This window comes from Bombina bombina, chromosome 8 (assembly GCF_027579735.1).
Source record: "Bombina bombina isolate aBomBom1 chromosome 8, aBomBom1.pri, whole genome shotgun sequence".
Classification (NCBI taxonomy): domain Eukaryota; kingdom Metazoa; phylum Chordata; class Amphibia; order Anura; family Bombinatoridae; genus Bombina; species Bombina bombina.
The window spans coordinates 336,495,820-336,512,143 of NC_069506.1; the positions used below are offsets into that span (position 1 = coordinate 336,495,820).

The 16,324-nt window shown below is 32.9% G+C and overlaps 1 pseudogene; it reads left to right on the forward strand.

Moving 5' to 3' along the window:
* Positions 1-16,324, forward strand: part of LOC128639271 (nicotinamide N-methyltransferase-like) — a 90,048-nt pseudogene that overhangs the window by 12,000 nt on the left and 61,724 nt on the right.

Sequence of the window (16,324 nt, forward strand, 5' to 3'; positions counted from 1 at the left end):
AGATAAATCCTCAGTAGATGGGGCTACTGACCTCTTGTGGTTCTAGGGACATTAGCATCTCAAGTGCCACCATCCCAGTTTTTTCTCTGTCAGTATTATGCAGTTTAATTGAGTGAATAAAGGTGACCAGTGATGGTGTGATTTAATTTTCTTCAATCAATGGGTTGTGTGTTTTTATTGGGAGGGTTTGGGGAGTCAAGTGTGACTTTCCGATTTGACTGGGTAAGATACTGTAGACCTTTAATCCCTTAAAAAATCAGGAGTGAATGAAGGGGGAGGGGGGGGGTAACAAGATGAGCTGCTGAGAGGGAGGTATTTTTTATATACAAAAGCCCAAAATGTTCTTGTTTTCTAATAAACAGATAGGGAACTGATTTGGAATTTCAATTAGTTTTATGCACTTTTGTTTAACATTACATGCTAGAAAGCAGAATAAAGAGTAAGGATTTGCAAATATATTTGTATATGCTTAATTGTTTTTTGAACATATATATATATAACTATGCAGTTGTTTGTGTGTATTTGTGGGTATGTGTTTGTCCATATATCTGTCTCAATTGCTGCATGTATGTTTGTGCATGTGCTTTTGTATGAACATGTATGTGCAAGCGTCGTGAACGTGCACATGTGTGAATGTGTGTATCAAAGGCAAAAAAACATAATTTATGTAAGAACTTACCTGATAAATTCATTTCTTTCATATTGGCAAGAGTCCATGAGCTAGTGACATATGGGATATACAATCCTACCTGGAGGGGCAAAGTATCCCAAACCTCAAAATGCCTATAAATACACCCCTCACCACACCCACAATTCAGTTAAATGAATAGCCAAGCAGTGGGGTGATAAAGAAAGGAGTAGAAAGCATCAACAAAGGAATTTTTTTTAAATAATTGTGCTTTATACAAAAAAATCATGACCACCATAAAAAAGGTGGGCCTCATGGACTCTTGCCAATATGAAAGAAATGAATTTATCAGGTAAGTTCTTACATAAATTATGTATTCTTTCATGAAATTGGCAAGAGTCCATGAGCTAGTGACATATGGGATATCAATACCCAAGATGTGGAGGCTTCTACTCAAGAGTCACTAGAGAGGGAGGGAATAAAAATAAAAACAGCCATATTCCGCTGAAAAAATTAATCCACAACCCAAAAAAATACGTTTATTTCATTTTTGAAAGAAAAAACTTAAAACAAAAGCAGAAGAATCAAACTGAAACAGCTGCCTGAAGAACTTTTCTACCAAAAACTGCTTCTGAAGAAGCAAATACATCAAAAAGGTAGAATTTAGTAAATGTATGCAAAGAGGACCAAGTCGCTGCTTTGCAAATCTGATCAACTGAAGCTTCATTCTTAAAAGCCCACGAAGTGGAGACTGATCTAGTAGAATGAGCTGTAATTCTCTGAGGCGGGGCCTGACCCGACTCCAAATAAGCTTGATGAATCAAAAGTTTCAACCAAGAAGCCAAGGAAATAGCAGAAGCCTTCTGACCTTTCCTAGGACCAGAAAATAAAACAAATTCCTGAAATCTTTAGTAGCTTCCACATAATATTTCAAAGCTCTTACCACATCCAAAGAATGTAAGGATCTTTCCAAAGAATTCTTAGGATTAGGACACAAGGAAGGGACAACAATTTCTCTAGTAATGTTGTTAGAATTCACAACCTTAGGTAAAAATTGAAAAGAAGTCAGCAAAACTGCCTTATCCTGATGAAAAATCAGAAAAGGAGACTCACAAGAAAGAGCAGATAGCTCGGAAACTCTTCTAGCAGAAGAGATAGCCAAAAGGAACAACACTTTCCAAGAAAGTAGTTTAATGTCCAAAGAATGCATAGGCTCAAATGGAGGATCCTGTAAAGCCTTCAGAACCAAATTAAGACTCCAAGGAGGAGAAATTGATTTAATGACAGGCTTAATACGAACTAAAGCCTGTACAAAACAGTGAATATCAGGAAGTATAGCAATCTTTCTGTGAAATAAAACAGAAAGAGCAGACATTTGACATTTCAAGGAACTTGCAGACAAACCCTTATCCAAACCATCCTGAAGGAACTGTAAAATTCTAAAAGAATGCCAGGAGAATTTACGAGAAGAACACCATGAAATGTAAGTCTTCCAAACTCTATAATAAATCTTTCTGGAGACAGATTTACGAGTGTGAAACATAGTATTAATCACTGAGTCAGAGAAAACCTCTATGACTTAGAAACTAAGCGTTAAATTTCCATACCTTCAAATTTAATGATTTGAGATCCTGATGGAAAAACGGACCTTGAGATAGTAGGTCCGGCCATAACGGAAGTGGCCAAGGCGGGCAACTGGACATCCGAACCAGATCCGCATACCAAAACCTGTGTGGCCATGCTGGAGCCACCAGCAACACAAAAGACTGTTCCATGATAATTTTGGAGATCCCTCTTGGAAGGAGAACTAGAGGCAGGAAGATGTAAGCAGGATGATAACACCAAGGAAGTGTCAGTGCATCCACTGCTTCCGCCTGAACATCCCTGGACCTGGACAGGTATCTGGGAAGTTTCTTGTTTAGATGAGAGGCCATGAGATCTATCTCTGGAAGACCCCACATCTGAACAATCTGAGAAAACACATCTGGATGGAGAGACCACTCCCCTGGATGTAAAGTCTGGCGGCTGAGATAATCCGCCTCCCAACTGTCTACACCTGGGATATGCACCACAGAGATTAGACAGGAGCTGGATTCCGCCCAAGCAAGTATCCGAGATACTTCTTTCATAGCTTGGGGACTGTGAGTGCCACCCTGATGATTGCCATAAGCCACAGTTGTGATATTGTCTGTCTGAAAACAAATGAATGCTTCTCTCTTTAGCAGAGGCCAAAACTGAAGAGCCCTGAGAATTGTACGGAGTTCTAAAATATTTATTGGTAATCTCGCCTCTTGAGATTTCCAAACCCCTTGTGCTGTCAGAGATCCCCAAACAGCTTCCCAACCTGAAAAACTCACATCTGTTGAGATCACAGTCCAGGTTGGTCCGAACAAAAGAAGCCCCTTGAACCAAACGATGGTTATCTATCCACCATGTCAGAGATTGTCGTACATTGGGATTCAAGGATATTAATTGTGATATCTTTGTATAATCCCTGCACCACTGATTCAGCATGCAAAGCTGTAGAGGTCTCATGTGAAAACGAGCAAAGGGGATCGCGTCCGATGCTGCAGTCATGAGACCTAAAACTTCCATGCACATAGCCACTGAAGGGAATGACTGAGACTGAAGGTGCCGGCATGCTGCGACCAATTTTAAATGTCTCTTGTCTGTTAGAGACATAGTCATGGACACTGAATCTATCTGGAAGCCTAAAAAGGTGACCCTTGTCTGAGGAAACTTTTTGGTAAATTGATCCTCCAACAATGTTTCCAAAGAAACAACACTAGTTTATTCGTGTGAGATTCTGCAGTATGTAAAGACTGAGCTACTACCAAGATATTGTCCAAATAAGGAAACACCGCAATACCCTGTTCCCTGATTACAGATAGTAGGGCACCCAGAACCTTTGAAAAGATTCTTGGAGCTGTTGCTAGGCCAAATGGAAGAGCAACAAATTGGTAATGCTTGTCTAGAAAAGAGAATCTCAGAAACTGATAGTGTTCTGGATGAATCGGAATATGAAAGTATGCATCCTGCAAGTCTATTGTGGACATATAATGTCCTTGCTGAACAAAAGGCAGAATAGTCCTTATAGTCACCATCTTGAAAGTTGGTACTCTTACATAATGATTCAAAATTTTCAGATCCAGAACTGGTCTGAATAAAAAAAATTTCTTTGGTACAATGAATAGGTTTGAATAAAACCCCAAACCTTGTTCCTGAGGAGGAACTGGCATGATTACCCTTGAAGACTCCAGGTCTGAAACACACTTCAGAAAAGCCTGAGCTTTAACTGGATTTACAGGGATGCGTGAGAGAAAAAATCTTCTCACAGGAGGTCTTACTTTGAATCCTATTCGATACCCCTGAGAGACAATGCTTCCAATGATTTTGGACAGATTTTATCCAAAAAATCCCTGAAAAACCTTAATCTGCCCCTACCAGCTGAGCTGGAATGAGGGCCGCACCTTCATGCGGACTTAGGGGCAGACTTTGGTTTCCTAAATGGCTTGGATTTATTCCAATTTGAGGAAGGCTTCCAACTGGAAGCAGATTCCTTCCTTGGGAGGAGGATTGAGTTTTTGTTCCTTATTCTGACGAAAGGAACGAAAACGGTTAGAAGCCTTAGATTTACCCTTAGGTTTTTTATCCTGAGGCAGAAAAACTCATTTTCCTCCAGTGATAGTTGAAATAATAGAATCCAACTGAGAACCAAATAAATTATTACCTTGGAAAGAAAGAGATAGTAATCTATATTTAGATGTCATATCAGCATTCCAAGATTTAAGCCACAAAGCTCTAGCTAATACAGCTAAAGACATGGATCTAACAGCAATTTTGATAATATCTAAAATGGCATCACAAATAAAATTATTAGCATGTTGCAGTAAGCGAGTAATGCTAGATATGTCAGGATCCAATTCTCGTTGCGCTAAATTCTCCAACCAAAAAGTTGAGGCAGCCGCAACATCAGCCAAAGAAATAGCAGGTCTGAGAAGATGACCTGAATATAAATAGGCCTTCCTTAGGTAGGATTCAAGCTTCCTATCTAAAGGATCCTTAAAGGAAGTACTATCTTCCATAGGAATAGTGGTACGTTTAGCAAGAGTAGAAATAGCCCCATCAACTTTGGGGATTTTTTCCCAAAACTCTATAGATTTTGCTGGTAAAGGATACAATTTTTAAACCTTGAAGAAGGAATAAAAGAAGTACCTGGCTTATTCCATTCCCTAGCGAGCATATCAGAAATAGCCTCAGGAATAGGAAAAAACCCCTGGAAAACCACAGGAGGTTTAAAAACAGCATTTAAACGTTTATTAGACTGAACGTCAATAGGACTGGTTACCTCAATATCCAAAGTAATTAACACTTCTTTTAATAAAGAACGCATAATACTCTATTTTAAAATAAATAAGTAGATTTGTCAGTGTCAATGTCTGAGGAAGGATCTTCTGAATCAGATAGATCCTCATCAGAGGAGGATAAATTATTATGTTGCTAGTCATTTGAAATTTCATCAGCTAAATGAGAAGTTTTAAAAGACCTTTTACGTTTATTAGAAGGTGGAAATGCAGACAAAGCCTTCAGAATAGAATCAGATACAAATTCTTTAAAATTTACAGGTATATCATGTACATTAGAAGTTGAGGGAACTGCAACTGGCAAGTACTATTACTGATGGAAACACTATCTGCATGTAAAAGTTTATCATGACAACTATTACAAATGACATTTGGTGGAATAATTTCTACACTTTTACAACAAATCCTCCTAGCTTTGGTAGAACCGATGTCAGGCAGCAATGTTCCAGCAGAAACTTCTGAGACAGGATCAGATTGGGACATCTTGCTCAATGTAAGAGAAAAAACAACATATAAAGCAAAATTATCTATTTCCTTAGTAGTCAATTGAAAAAAAGACTAAACCCCAGGTAAGAAATACATTTCTTAAAATGTTTAAATTCCCCAAATATGAAACTGACAGTCTGCTGAAGGAAATACATGAACCTGACTCATGGCAAATATAAGTACAATACATATATTTAGAACTTTATATAAATGCATAAAGTGCCAAACCATAGCTGAGGTGTCTTAAGAATTAAAAACATACTTACCAAAAGACACCCATCCACATATAGCAGATAGCCAAACCAGTACTAAAACAGTTATTAGTAGAGGTAATGGTAAATTGAGAGTATATCGTCGATCTGAAAAGGGGAGGTAGGAGATGAATCTCTATGACCGATAAACAGAGAAACCTATGAAATAGACCCCCGTTAGGGAAATCATCGTATTCAAATAAGTGATACTTCCTTCACGTCCCTCTAACATTCGCTGTACTCTGGGAGGAATCGGGCTTCAACAATGCTGAGAAGCGCATATCAACGTAGAAATCTTAGCACAAACTTACTTCACCACCTCCATAGGAGGAAAAGTTTGTAAAACTGAATTGTGGGTGTTATGAGGGTGTTATTTATAGGCATTTTGAGGTTTGGGAAACTTTGCCCCTCCCTGGTAGGATTGTATATCCCATAGTGTCACTAGCTCATGGACTCTTGCCAATTACATGAAAGAAAAGTATTTAGCAATATGACATCTGCTTTCATCATTGTCTGTTTACATATTTCCCAAATGTTCATAAAAAAATCAATTTAGTTTAAAACTATGGGGCAGATTACAAGTGGAGAGCTAAATATCGCTTTCATGACAGTGATATTTGCACTCCCCTGTGTAATACCAAGCGCACACTAATTTGCAATGGGTATTACAAGATGACAGCAATGCGAACGTGAGTTAACGGTCGTATTGCTGGGAAGCATTACGCTCACAAGAGTGCGCTTCCATAGACTCAAATGGGAGCCATGTTCTCATGCCATCAGAAATGGTATGAGTACCTCATGCAGCGAAGGGGGTACGTGGCGCAGCAATGGCAGCAAATTATAAATGTATGTATATGCTTATAAACATACAGTATATAGTTATGTGTTAATATGTGTATATACATATATATTTATGTATTAGAATGTGTATATACATATATATTTATGTGTTACTATGTGTATATACATATATTTATGTGTTACTATGTGTATATACATATATATTTATGTGTTATTATGTGTATTATACATACAATATTTATGTGTTTACTATGTGTATGTACATATATATTTATGTGTTACTATGTGTATATACATATATATTTATCTGTTAGTATGTGTAATATACATATATATTTGTATTATTATGTGTATATACATATATATTTATGTGTTATTATGTGTATATACATATATATTTATGTGTTACTATGTGTATATACATATATAGTTATGTGTTACTATGTGTATATACATATATACTTTATGTGTTACTATGTGTATTATATATATATTATAAGTGTATATACATATATATTTATGTGTTTAGTATGTGTATATACATATATATTTATGTGTTAGTATGTGTATATACATATATATGTATGTGTTAGTATGTGTGTATATACATATATATTTATGTGTTAGTATGTGTATATACATATATATTTATGTGTTACTATGTGTATATACATATATATGTATGTGTTAGTATGTGTGTATGTACATATATATTTATGTGTTAGTATGTGTATATACATATATATGTATGTGTTAGTATGTGTATATACACATATATATTTATGTGTTACTATGTGTATATACATATATATTTATGTGTTAGTATGTGTATATACATATATATTTATGTGTTACTATGTGTATATACATATATATTTATGTGTTAGTATGTGTATATACATATATATTTATGTGTTACTATGTGTATATACATATATATTTATGTGTTAGTATGTGTATATACATATATATTTATGTGTTAGTATGTGTATATACATATATATGTATGTGTTAGTATGTAGTATATACATATATATTTGTGTTATTATGAGTATATACATATATATTTATGTGTTACTATGTAATATATATATATATATATATATGTGTTAGTTGTGTTAAGTATATGTGTTAGTTGTTTATATACATATATATTTATGTGTTAGTATGTGTATATACATATATATGTATGTGGTTAGTATGTGTATATACATATATATTTGTGTTATTATGAGTATATACATATATATTTATGTGTTACTATGTGTATATATATATATATTTATGTGTTAGTATGTGTATATAATAATATTTATGTGTTAGTATGTGTATATAATATTTATGTGTTAGTATGTGTATAACATATATATGTATGTGTTAGTATGTGTGTATATACATATATATTTATGTGTTAGTATGTGTATATACATATATATGTATGTGTTAGTATGTGTGTATATACATATATATGTATGTGTTAGTATGTGTATATACATATATATGTATGTGTTAGTATGTGTGTATATACATATATATTTATGTGTTAGTATGTGTATATACATAAATATGTATGTGTTAGTATGTGTGTATATACATATATATTTATGTGTTAGTATGTGTATATACATATATATTTATGTGTTGTTAGTATGTGTATATACATATATATGTATGTGTGTTATACATATATATTTATGTGTTAGTATGTGTATATACATATATATGTATGTGTTAGTATGTGTATATACATATATATTTATGTGTTAGTATGTGTTTATACATATATATTTGTGTTATTATGAGTATATACATATATATTTATGTGTTACTATGTGTATATATATATATATATATATATATATATATATATATATATATGTGTGTTAGTATGTGTATATACATATATATTTATGTGTTAGTATGTTTATATACATATATATTTATGTGTTAGTATGTGTATATACATATATATGTATGTGTTAGTATGTGTGTATATACATATATATTTATGTGTTAGTATGTGTATATACATATATATGTATGTGTTAGTATGTGTATATACATATATATTTGTGTTATTATGAGTATATACATATATATTTATGTGTTACTATGTGTATATCTATATTATATTTATGTGTTAGTATGTGTATATACATATATATTATGTGTTAGTATGTGTGCCTATACATATATATTTATGTGTTAGTATGTGTATATACATATATATGTATGTGTTAGTATGTGTGTATATACATATATATGTATGTGTTAGTATGTGTATATACATTTATATGTATGTGTTAGTATGTGTGTATATACATATATATGTATGTGTTAGTATGTGTGTATATACATATATATGTATGTGTTAGTATGTGTATATACATATATATGTATGTGTTAGTATGTGTATATACATAAATATGTATGTGTTAGTATGTGTGTATATACATATATATTTATGTGTTTAGTATGTGTATATACATATATATTTATGTGTTAGTATGTGTATATACATATATATGTATGTGTTATAGTATGTGTATATACATATATATTTATGTGTTAGTATGTGTATATACATATATATTTGTGTTATTATGAGTATATACATATATATTTATGTGTTACTATGTGTAATATTTATATACTATATATATATATATATATGTATATGTGTGTTAGTATGTGTATATACATATATACTTTATGTGTTAGTATGTGTATATACATCTTATGTATGTGTTTAGTATGTGTGTATATACATATATATGTATGTGTTAGTATTGTGTATATACATATATATTTATGTGTTAGTATGTGTAGTATACATTATATATGTATGTGTTAGTATGTGTATATACATATATATTTGTGTTATTATGAGTATATAGCATATATATTTATGTGTTAGTATGTGTATATACATATATATTTGTGTTATTATGAGTATATACATATATATTTATGTGTTACTATGTGTATATATATATTTATGTGTTACTATGTGTATATACATATATATTTATGTGTTACTATGTGTATATATATTTATGTGTTACTATGTGTATATACATGTATATTTATGTGTTACTATGTGTATATATATTTATGTGTTACTATGTGTATATACATATATATTTATGTGTTTACTATGTGTATATACATATATATTTATGTTGTTACTATGTGTATATACATATATATTTATGTGTTACTATGTGTATATATATTTATGTGTTAGTATGTGTATATACATATATTTTATGTGTTAGTATGTGTATATACATATATATGTATGTGTTAGTATGTGTGTATATACATATATATTTATGTGTTAAGTATGTGTATATACATATATATTTATGTGTTAGTATGTGTGTATATACATATATATTTATGTGCTAGTATGTGTATATACATATATATGTATGTGTTAGTATGTGTGTATATACATATATATGTATGTGTTAGTATGTGTATATACATATATATGTATGTGCTAGTATGTGTGTATATACATATATATTATGTGTTAGTATGTGTATATACATATATATGTATGTGTTAGTATGTGTGTATATACATATATATTTATGTGTTAGTATGTGTATATACATATATATGTATGTGTTAGTATGTGTATATACATATATATTTATGTGGTTACTATGTGTATATATATTTATGTGTTACTATGTGTAATATACATGTATATTTATGTGTTACTATGTGTATATACATATATATTTATGTGTTACTGTGTGTATATCATATATATTTATGTGTTACTATGGTGTATATACATATATATTTATGTGTTACTATGTGTATATGCATATATATTTATGTGTTAGTATGTGTATATACATATATATTTATGTGTTACTATGTGTATATATATTTATGTGTTACTATGTGTATATACATATATATTTATGTGTTTAGTATGTGTATATACATATATATTTATGTGTTAGTATGTGTATATACATATATATTTGTATTATTATGAGTATATACATATATATTTATGTGTTACTATGTGTATATACATATATATTTATGTGTTACTATGGTGTATATACAAAGCATATACATATATATTTACTGGGAACACACAGTTCCCCATAGACTGCAATGTAAAGGGACTTTTCAGTGCCATTTTTTTTCTAACATCTCACACCCCACTCTCTTTAGATCCAAAAACTGTTTTTTGCAGTTATTTATATTTAAAAATGAAGATGCTGCTATATAACACTTGATTTTGGGGGGCATTTTGGGGTACATTATAAAAATTAACCAGAGATCTGATCTCTGTTTGATTTTATAAGCGCTAATTGCTACCCTCAAGCTCACGGTATCAATAACCAGCCACTTGTAATGGCTGTGTATTTATCTTGCGCCGTTTGGGGGGAACGCGCTAAATTTGCACTCCACTTGTAATTTAATCCTCTATTTACTAATCATTTTCATTATATTTCATTTTAAGTTCTACACCTTGATATAAATATGTTTTAATCATTTAAATAAGCGTGTGTCACCTGTATAAAAGTGCCATCACCATCAACAAGTTCATTTACTATGTACTGTATATATCAACCAATTTAATGCACTTTAATATTGTGTTAAATCATAAATTGCCAAATATTGAATCCCTTTTAAATACACACAGGTAAAGTGAAAGGCAAAACCCTGATTGATATCGGGACTGGTCCCAACCATTCATCAGCTCCTGTCAGCCTGCGAAGTGTTTGAGGAGATCATTGCTACAGATTATACCAAACAAGAATCGAGAGGAACTAGAGAAATGGCTCAGAAATGAGCCTGATGGGTTTGACTGGAGCCCTGTTGTGAAGCACGTTTGTGAACTTGAAGGGAAACAGGGTTTGTATCAGAATTATATTGGGAGGAAAGGAGAAATTATAATTAATATTTAAGAGTGTTCTTGTGTAAAAAATAAATAATAACAGATTTCTTCTGGAATATCAATTTAACAATGCAGAACAACTTACATTTGCTTAAAGGGACACTGAACCCATTTTTTCCTTTCGTAATTCAGATAGCAGCAATTTTAAGCAACTTTCTAATTTAATCTTATTATTTATTTCTCTTTATACTCTTGGTATCTTTATTTGAAAGAGTTGGCCCATCTTTAAATCAGCACCTGGGTATGTGTGTAGCCACCAACCAACAGCCGTGTGCAGGTCAGGATTGCAGTGTATTGACGCTCTAGAGATGGCTTTAACTATGTGTTTAACCCATTTTTAAAAATAGCTCTGTACAAGTACAATAGCACACAGTTTTATTGTTGGTATTTTGCATTTATATAATCCATTTAATGCTTTTATAAACTATGACCCCAATTCTACACCGTTAGATAATGTTATGCAAAACATTGTTTTGGCTTCTTCTTTCTATGGAGTTCCTGTTTGGCTGACCAATTTATACAATAAATCTGGAATATTTTCATATCATTTGTATAGGAAACTATAGGAAAACTATACTTTATTGTGGGAGATTTTTAGGTTAGTTTCCACAGACCTACACTGAAGCAAACATATGCACTAAGGCACAGATTACAAGTGGCGTACTAATGATACAGCGGGTTACGATAAGCAATATCACTGGGTCGCGCTAACATTAGCGTGCAATTTGATATTACAAGTCCATGGTAATTTCCATTTCACTTTTAATGGATATCACGAGCGCGCTAAATAGTGCTGGGTATTATAAGTTGTAAATTATTAGTTGCGCTCGAGGCCAAAGCCGACACTAGGCATGGGCATTCGGATCCCTTTTAATGAGGAAGAGGGAAGCCCGCTTGTAGCATTTGGCCCCTATTTAACAAAGGTCTGTCTGACCTGATCAGACAGTGCGTATCAGGTCCCGACAGACCTCGCTGAATGCGGAGAGCAATACGCTCTCCGTATTCAGCATTGCACCAGCAGCTCTTGTAAGCTGCTGGTGCAATATCGACCACTGCAGATTCATGGCCAATCGGCCCGCCAGCAGGGAGGCGTCAATCAACTCAATCGTACTGGATCGGGTTGAATATGCGGCGATGTCTGTCCGCCTGCTCAGGGCAGTTGGACAGGTTATGGAGCAGCGGTCTTTATGACTGCTGCTTCATAACTGGTGTTTCTGGCGAACCTGCAAGCTCGCCAGAAACACGGGGCCTCAAGCTCCATCGGAGCTTGATAAATGGGCCCCTTTGCCTCTTTTTTGAGCCGTATTTATTCTTGTGAGAGTGAAACACTTTAAGATCTGGATTTGAACGTATCTCAGTGTGTTTCACTCTCACAAGAATAAATGCGGCTCAGAAAAGAGACGAATGCCACAAGAGGCCACCTTCTTCCACATTTGAGTCATAACAAATGTTCTGAATGCCCTTGCCTAGCCGAAACTGCGCTTAAATATTTAGCTCGACTTGATACCTAAAGTGTAAGGGTTTAAAACTATTTTTCACAAAACACATCAAAAACATATTAAAATAAAATATTACACTCATACATACGCCTTTAATATAATTTTTTTTTTTAATTTTGATTAAAAAAAAGTTTCAAAAGGTTTAAAGTGTTATGGTATATTGCAAGGTGTTTGCCTGGGAAAGGGCTCCAATGTGTATATATACAGTATATAGGTGTATACATACACTTGTGAGCCTTTTCCCAGTCAAATACTTTGAAACTTGCAACATTCTTGTTCATTTTTTAATGTTTTAATGTCTTTTAAATAAATACTTGAAATGACTATTTTTTTTTACTTTTCACTATTTTCTTTTGAAATAAATATATAAATAAATATAAATTTATATATATATTTATATACACACACAAACACACATATAATATATATATATATATATATATATAATTCCAAAAGTAGACAATGGCAACAGCACTTTTCTTTAAAACATTTCTTCTTTATTAAAGTAACATTAGGATAAAAAACACAGCGACGTTTCGAGCCTCTTGGGCCCTTCCTCATGCTATAGATTAAGAACAAACATCTCCCTTATGTACACCTGTGTATAGGGTTGTGGCTTACTTAACTGCAAGATTTTACCTGAACTTAACTCATGTTGGTATCCCCAACCGGTAAGGTTCTAGCTGAAACATTTCAACTTTATTTTTTAACTTTATTATTTTAGACATTTGTCTCTCAATGTTTAAATGTTTAATTGTGTGATATAACATATATATTTCTTTACATTATATTACAAGTAAACACATATCCACAATTATTATACACAGGAATTTAAAAACAGTTATAAAAACAAATGTAGATCATAATCCTTGTTTAATCCATTTGGATACAATGTTTTCAGATTTTTTTATCCACCATACTTCTTTCTTTTTAAGTAGCAACTCTCTATTGCCTCCTCTCCTTGGTTAGGGATATGGTCTATGACCTGAAACCTTAACTGGCTAACAGTGTGTCCTGCTGTTATAAAGTGTGATGAGACGGGTAATATCATATTTTGCATCTAATAGAGGACTTGTGTGCACTTATTCTGTCCCTGATGGGGTTAATTGTTTCCCCTACATAGCCCCGCCCACATGGGCATTTCAAGATATATACAACATAATTAGTATCACAGGTGAAGAGGCCATTGATTTCTCTCTTTTTAGTGTCATTAATTTGTGCAACATTTTTACCCTTTATCATTGAGTTACATTGAGCACAATGTAGACAGGGGTATGATCCCTTTTTTGCAGTTGTCAGATAGTTAACTGGGTCTTTTTTATTACTGCCTATATCTGCTTTCACTACAAAGTCTCTTATATTTTTAACCCTTTTGTAGGAACTAATAGGGGGGTTGTTGAAATTCTCTAATGTTAGAGGAATTTCAACAACCCCCTATTAGTTCCTACAAAAGGGTTAAAAATATAAGAGACTTTGTAGTGAAAGCAGATATAGGCAGTAATAAAAAAGACCCAGTTAATTATCTGACAACAGCAAACTAAGGGTCATACCCCTGTCTAGATTGTGCTCAATGCAACTCAATGATAAAGGGTAAAAATGTTGCACAAATTAATGACACTAAAAGAGAGAAATCAATGGCCTCTTCACCTGTGATACTAATTATGTTGTATTATATCTTGAAATGCCCATGTGGGCGGGGCTATGTAGGGGAAACAATTAACCCCATCAGGGACAGAATAAGTGCACACAAGTCCTCTATTAGATGCAAAAATATGATATTACCCGTCTCATCACACTTTTATAACAGCAGGACACACTGTTAGCCAGTTAAGGTTTCAGGTCATAGACTATATCCCTAAACCAAGGAGAGGAGGCAATAGAGAGTTGCTACTTAAAAAGAAAGAAGTATGGTGGATAAAAAATCTGAAACATTGTATCCAAATGGATTAACAAGGATTATGATCTACATTTGTTTTTATAACTGTTTTTAAATTCCTGTGTATAATAATTGTGGATATGTGTTTACTTGTAATATAATGTAAAGGAAATATATATGTTATATCACACAATTAAACATTTAAACATTGAGAGACAAATGTCTAAAATAATAAAGTTAAAAAATAAAGTTGAAATGTTCAGCTAGAACCTTACCGGTTGGGGATACCAACATGAGTTAAGTTCAGGTAAAATCTTGCAGTTAAGTAAGCCACACCCTATACACAGGTGTACATAAGGGAGATGTTTTGTTCTTAATTCTATAGCATGAGGAAGGGCCCAAGAGGCTCGAAACGTCGCTGTGTTTTTATCCTAATGTTACTTTAATAAAGAAGAAATGTTTTAAAGAAAAGTGCTGTTGCCATTGTCTACTTTTGGAATTATATATATATATATATATATATATATATATATATATATATATATAATATATGTGTTTTGTGTGTGTATATAAATATATATATAAATTTATATTTATTTTATATATTTATTTCAAAAGAAAATAGTGAAAAAGTAAAAAAAAATAGTCATTTCAAGTATTTATTTAAAAGACAGTAAAACATTAAAAAATGAACAAGAATGTTGCAAGTTTCAAAGTATTTGACTGGGAAAGGCTCACAAGTGTATGTATACACCTATATACTGTATATATACACATTGGAGCCCTTTCTAGGCAAACACCTTGCAATATACCATATCACTTTTAACCTTTTGAAACTTTTTTAATCAAAATTAAAAAAAAAATTATATTTAAAGGCGTATGTATGAGTGTAATATTTTATTTTAATATGTTTTTGATGTGTTTTGTGAAAAATAGTTTTAACCCTTACACTTTAGGTATCAAGGATCGAGCTAAATATTTAAGCGCAGTTTCGGCTAGGCAAGGGCATTCAGAACATTTGTTAAGACTCAAATGTGGAAGAAGGTGGCCTCTTGTGGCATTTGTCTCTTTTATGAGCCGCATTTATTCTTGTGAGAGTGAAACACACGAGATACGTTCAAATCAGATCTTAAAGTGTTTCACTCTCACAAGAATAAATACGGCTCAAAAAAGAGGCAAAGGGGGCCCATTTATCAAGCTCCGGATGGAGCTTGAGGCCCCGTGTTTCTGGCGAGCTTGCAGGTTCGCCAGAAACACCAGTTATGAAGCAGCAGTCATAAAGACCGCTGCTCCATAAACTGTCCAACTGCCCTGAGCAGGGGACAGACATCGCCGCATATTCAACCCGATCCAGTACGATTGAGTTGATTGACGCCTCCCCTGCTGGCGGCCGATTGGGCCATGAATCTGCAGTGGTCGATATTGCACCAGCAGCTTACAAGAGCTGCTGGTGCAATGCTGAATACGGAGAGCGTATTGCTCTCCG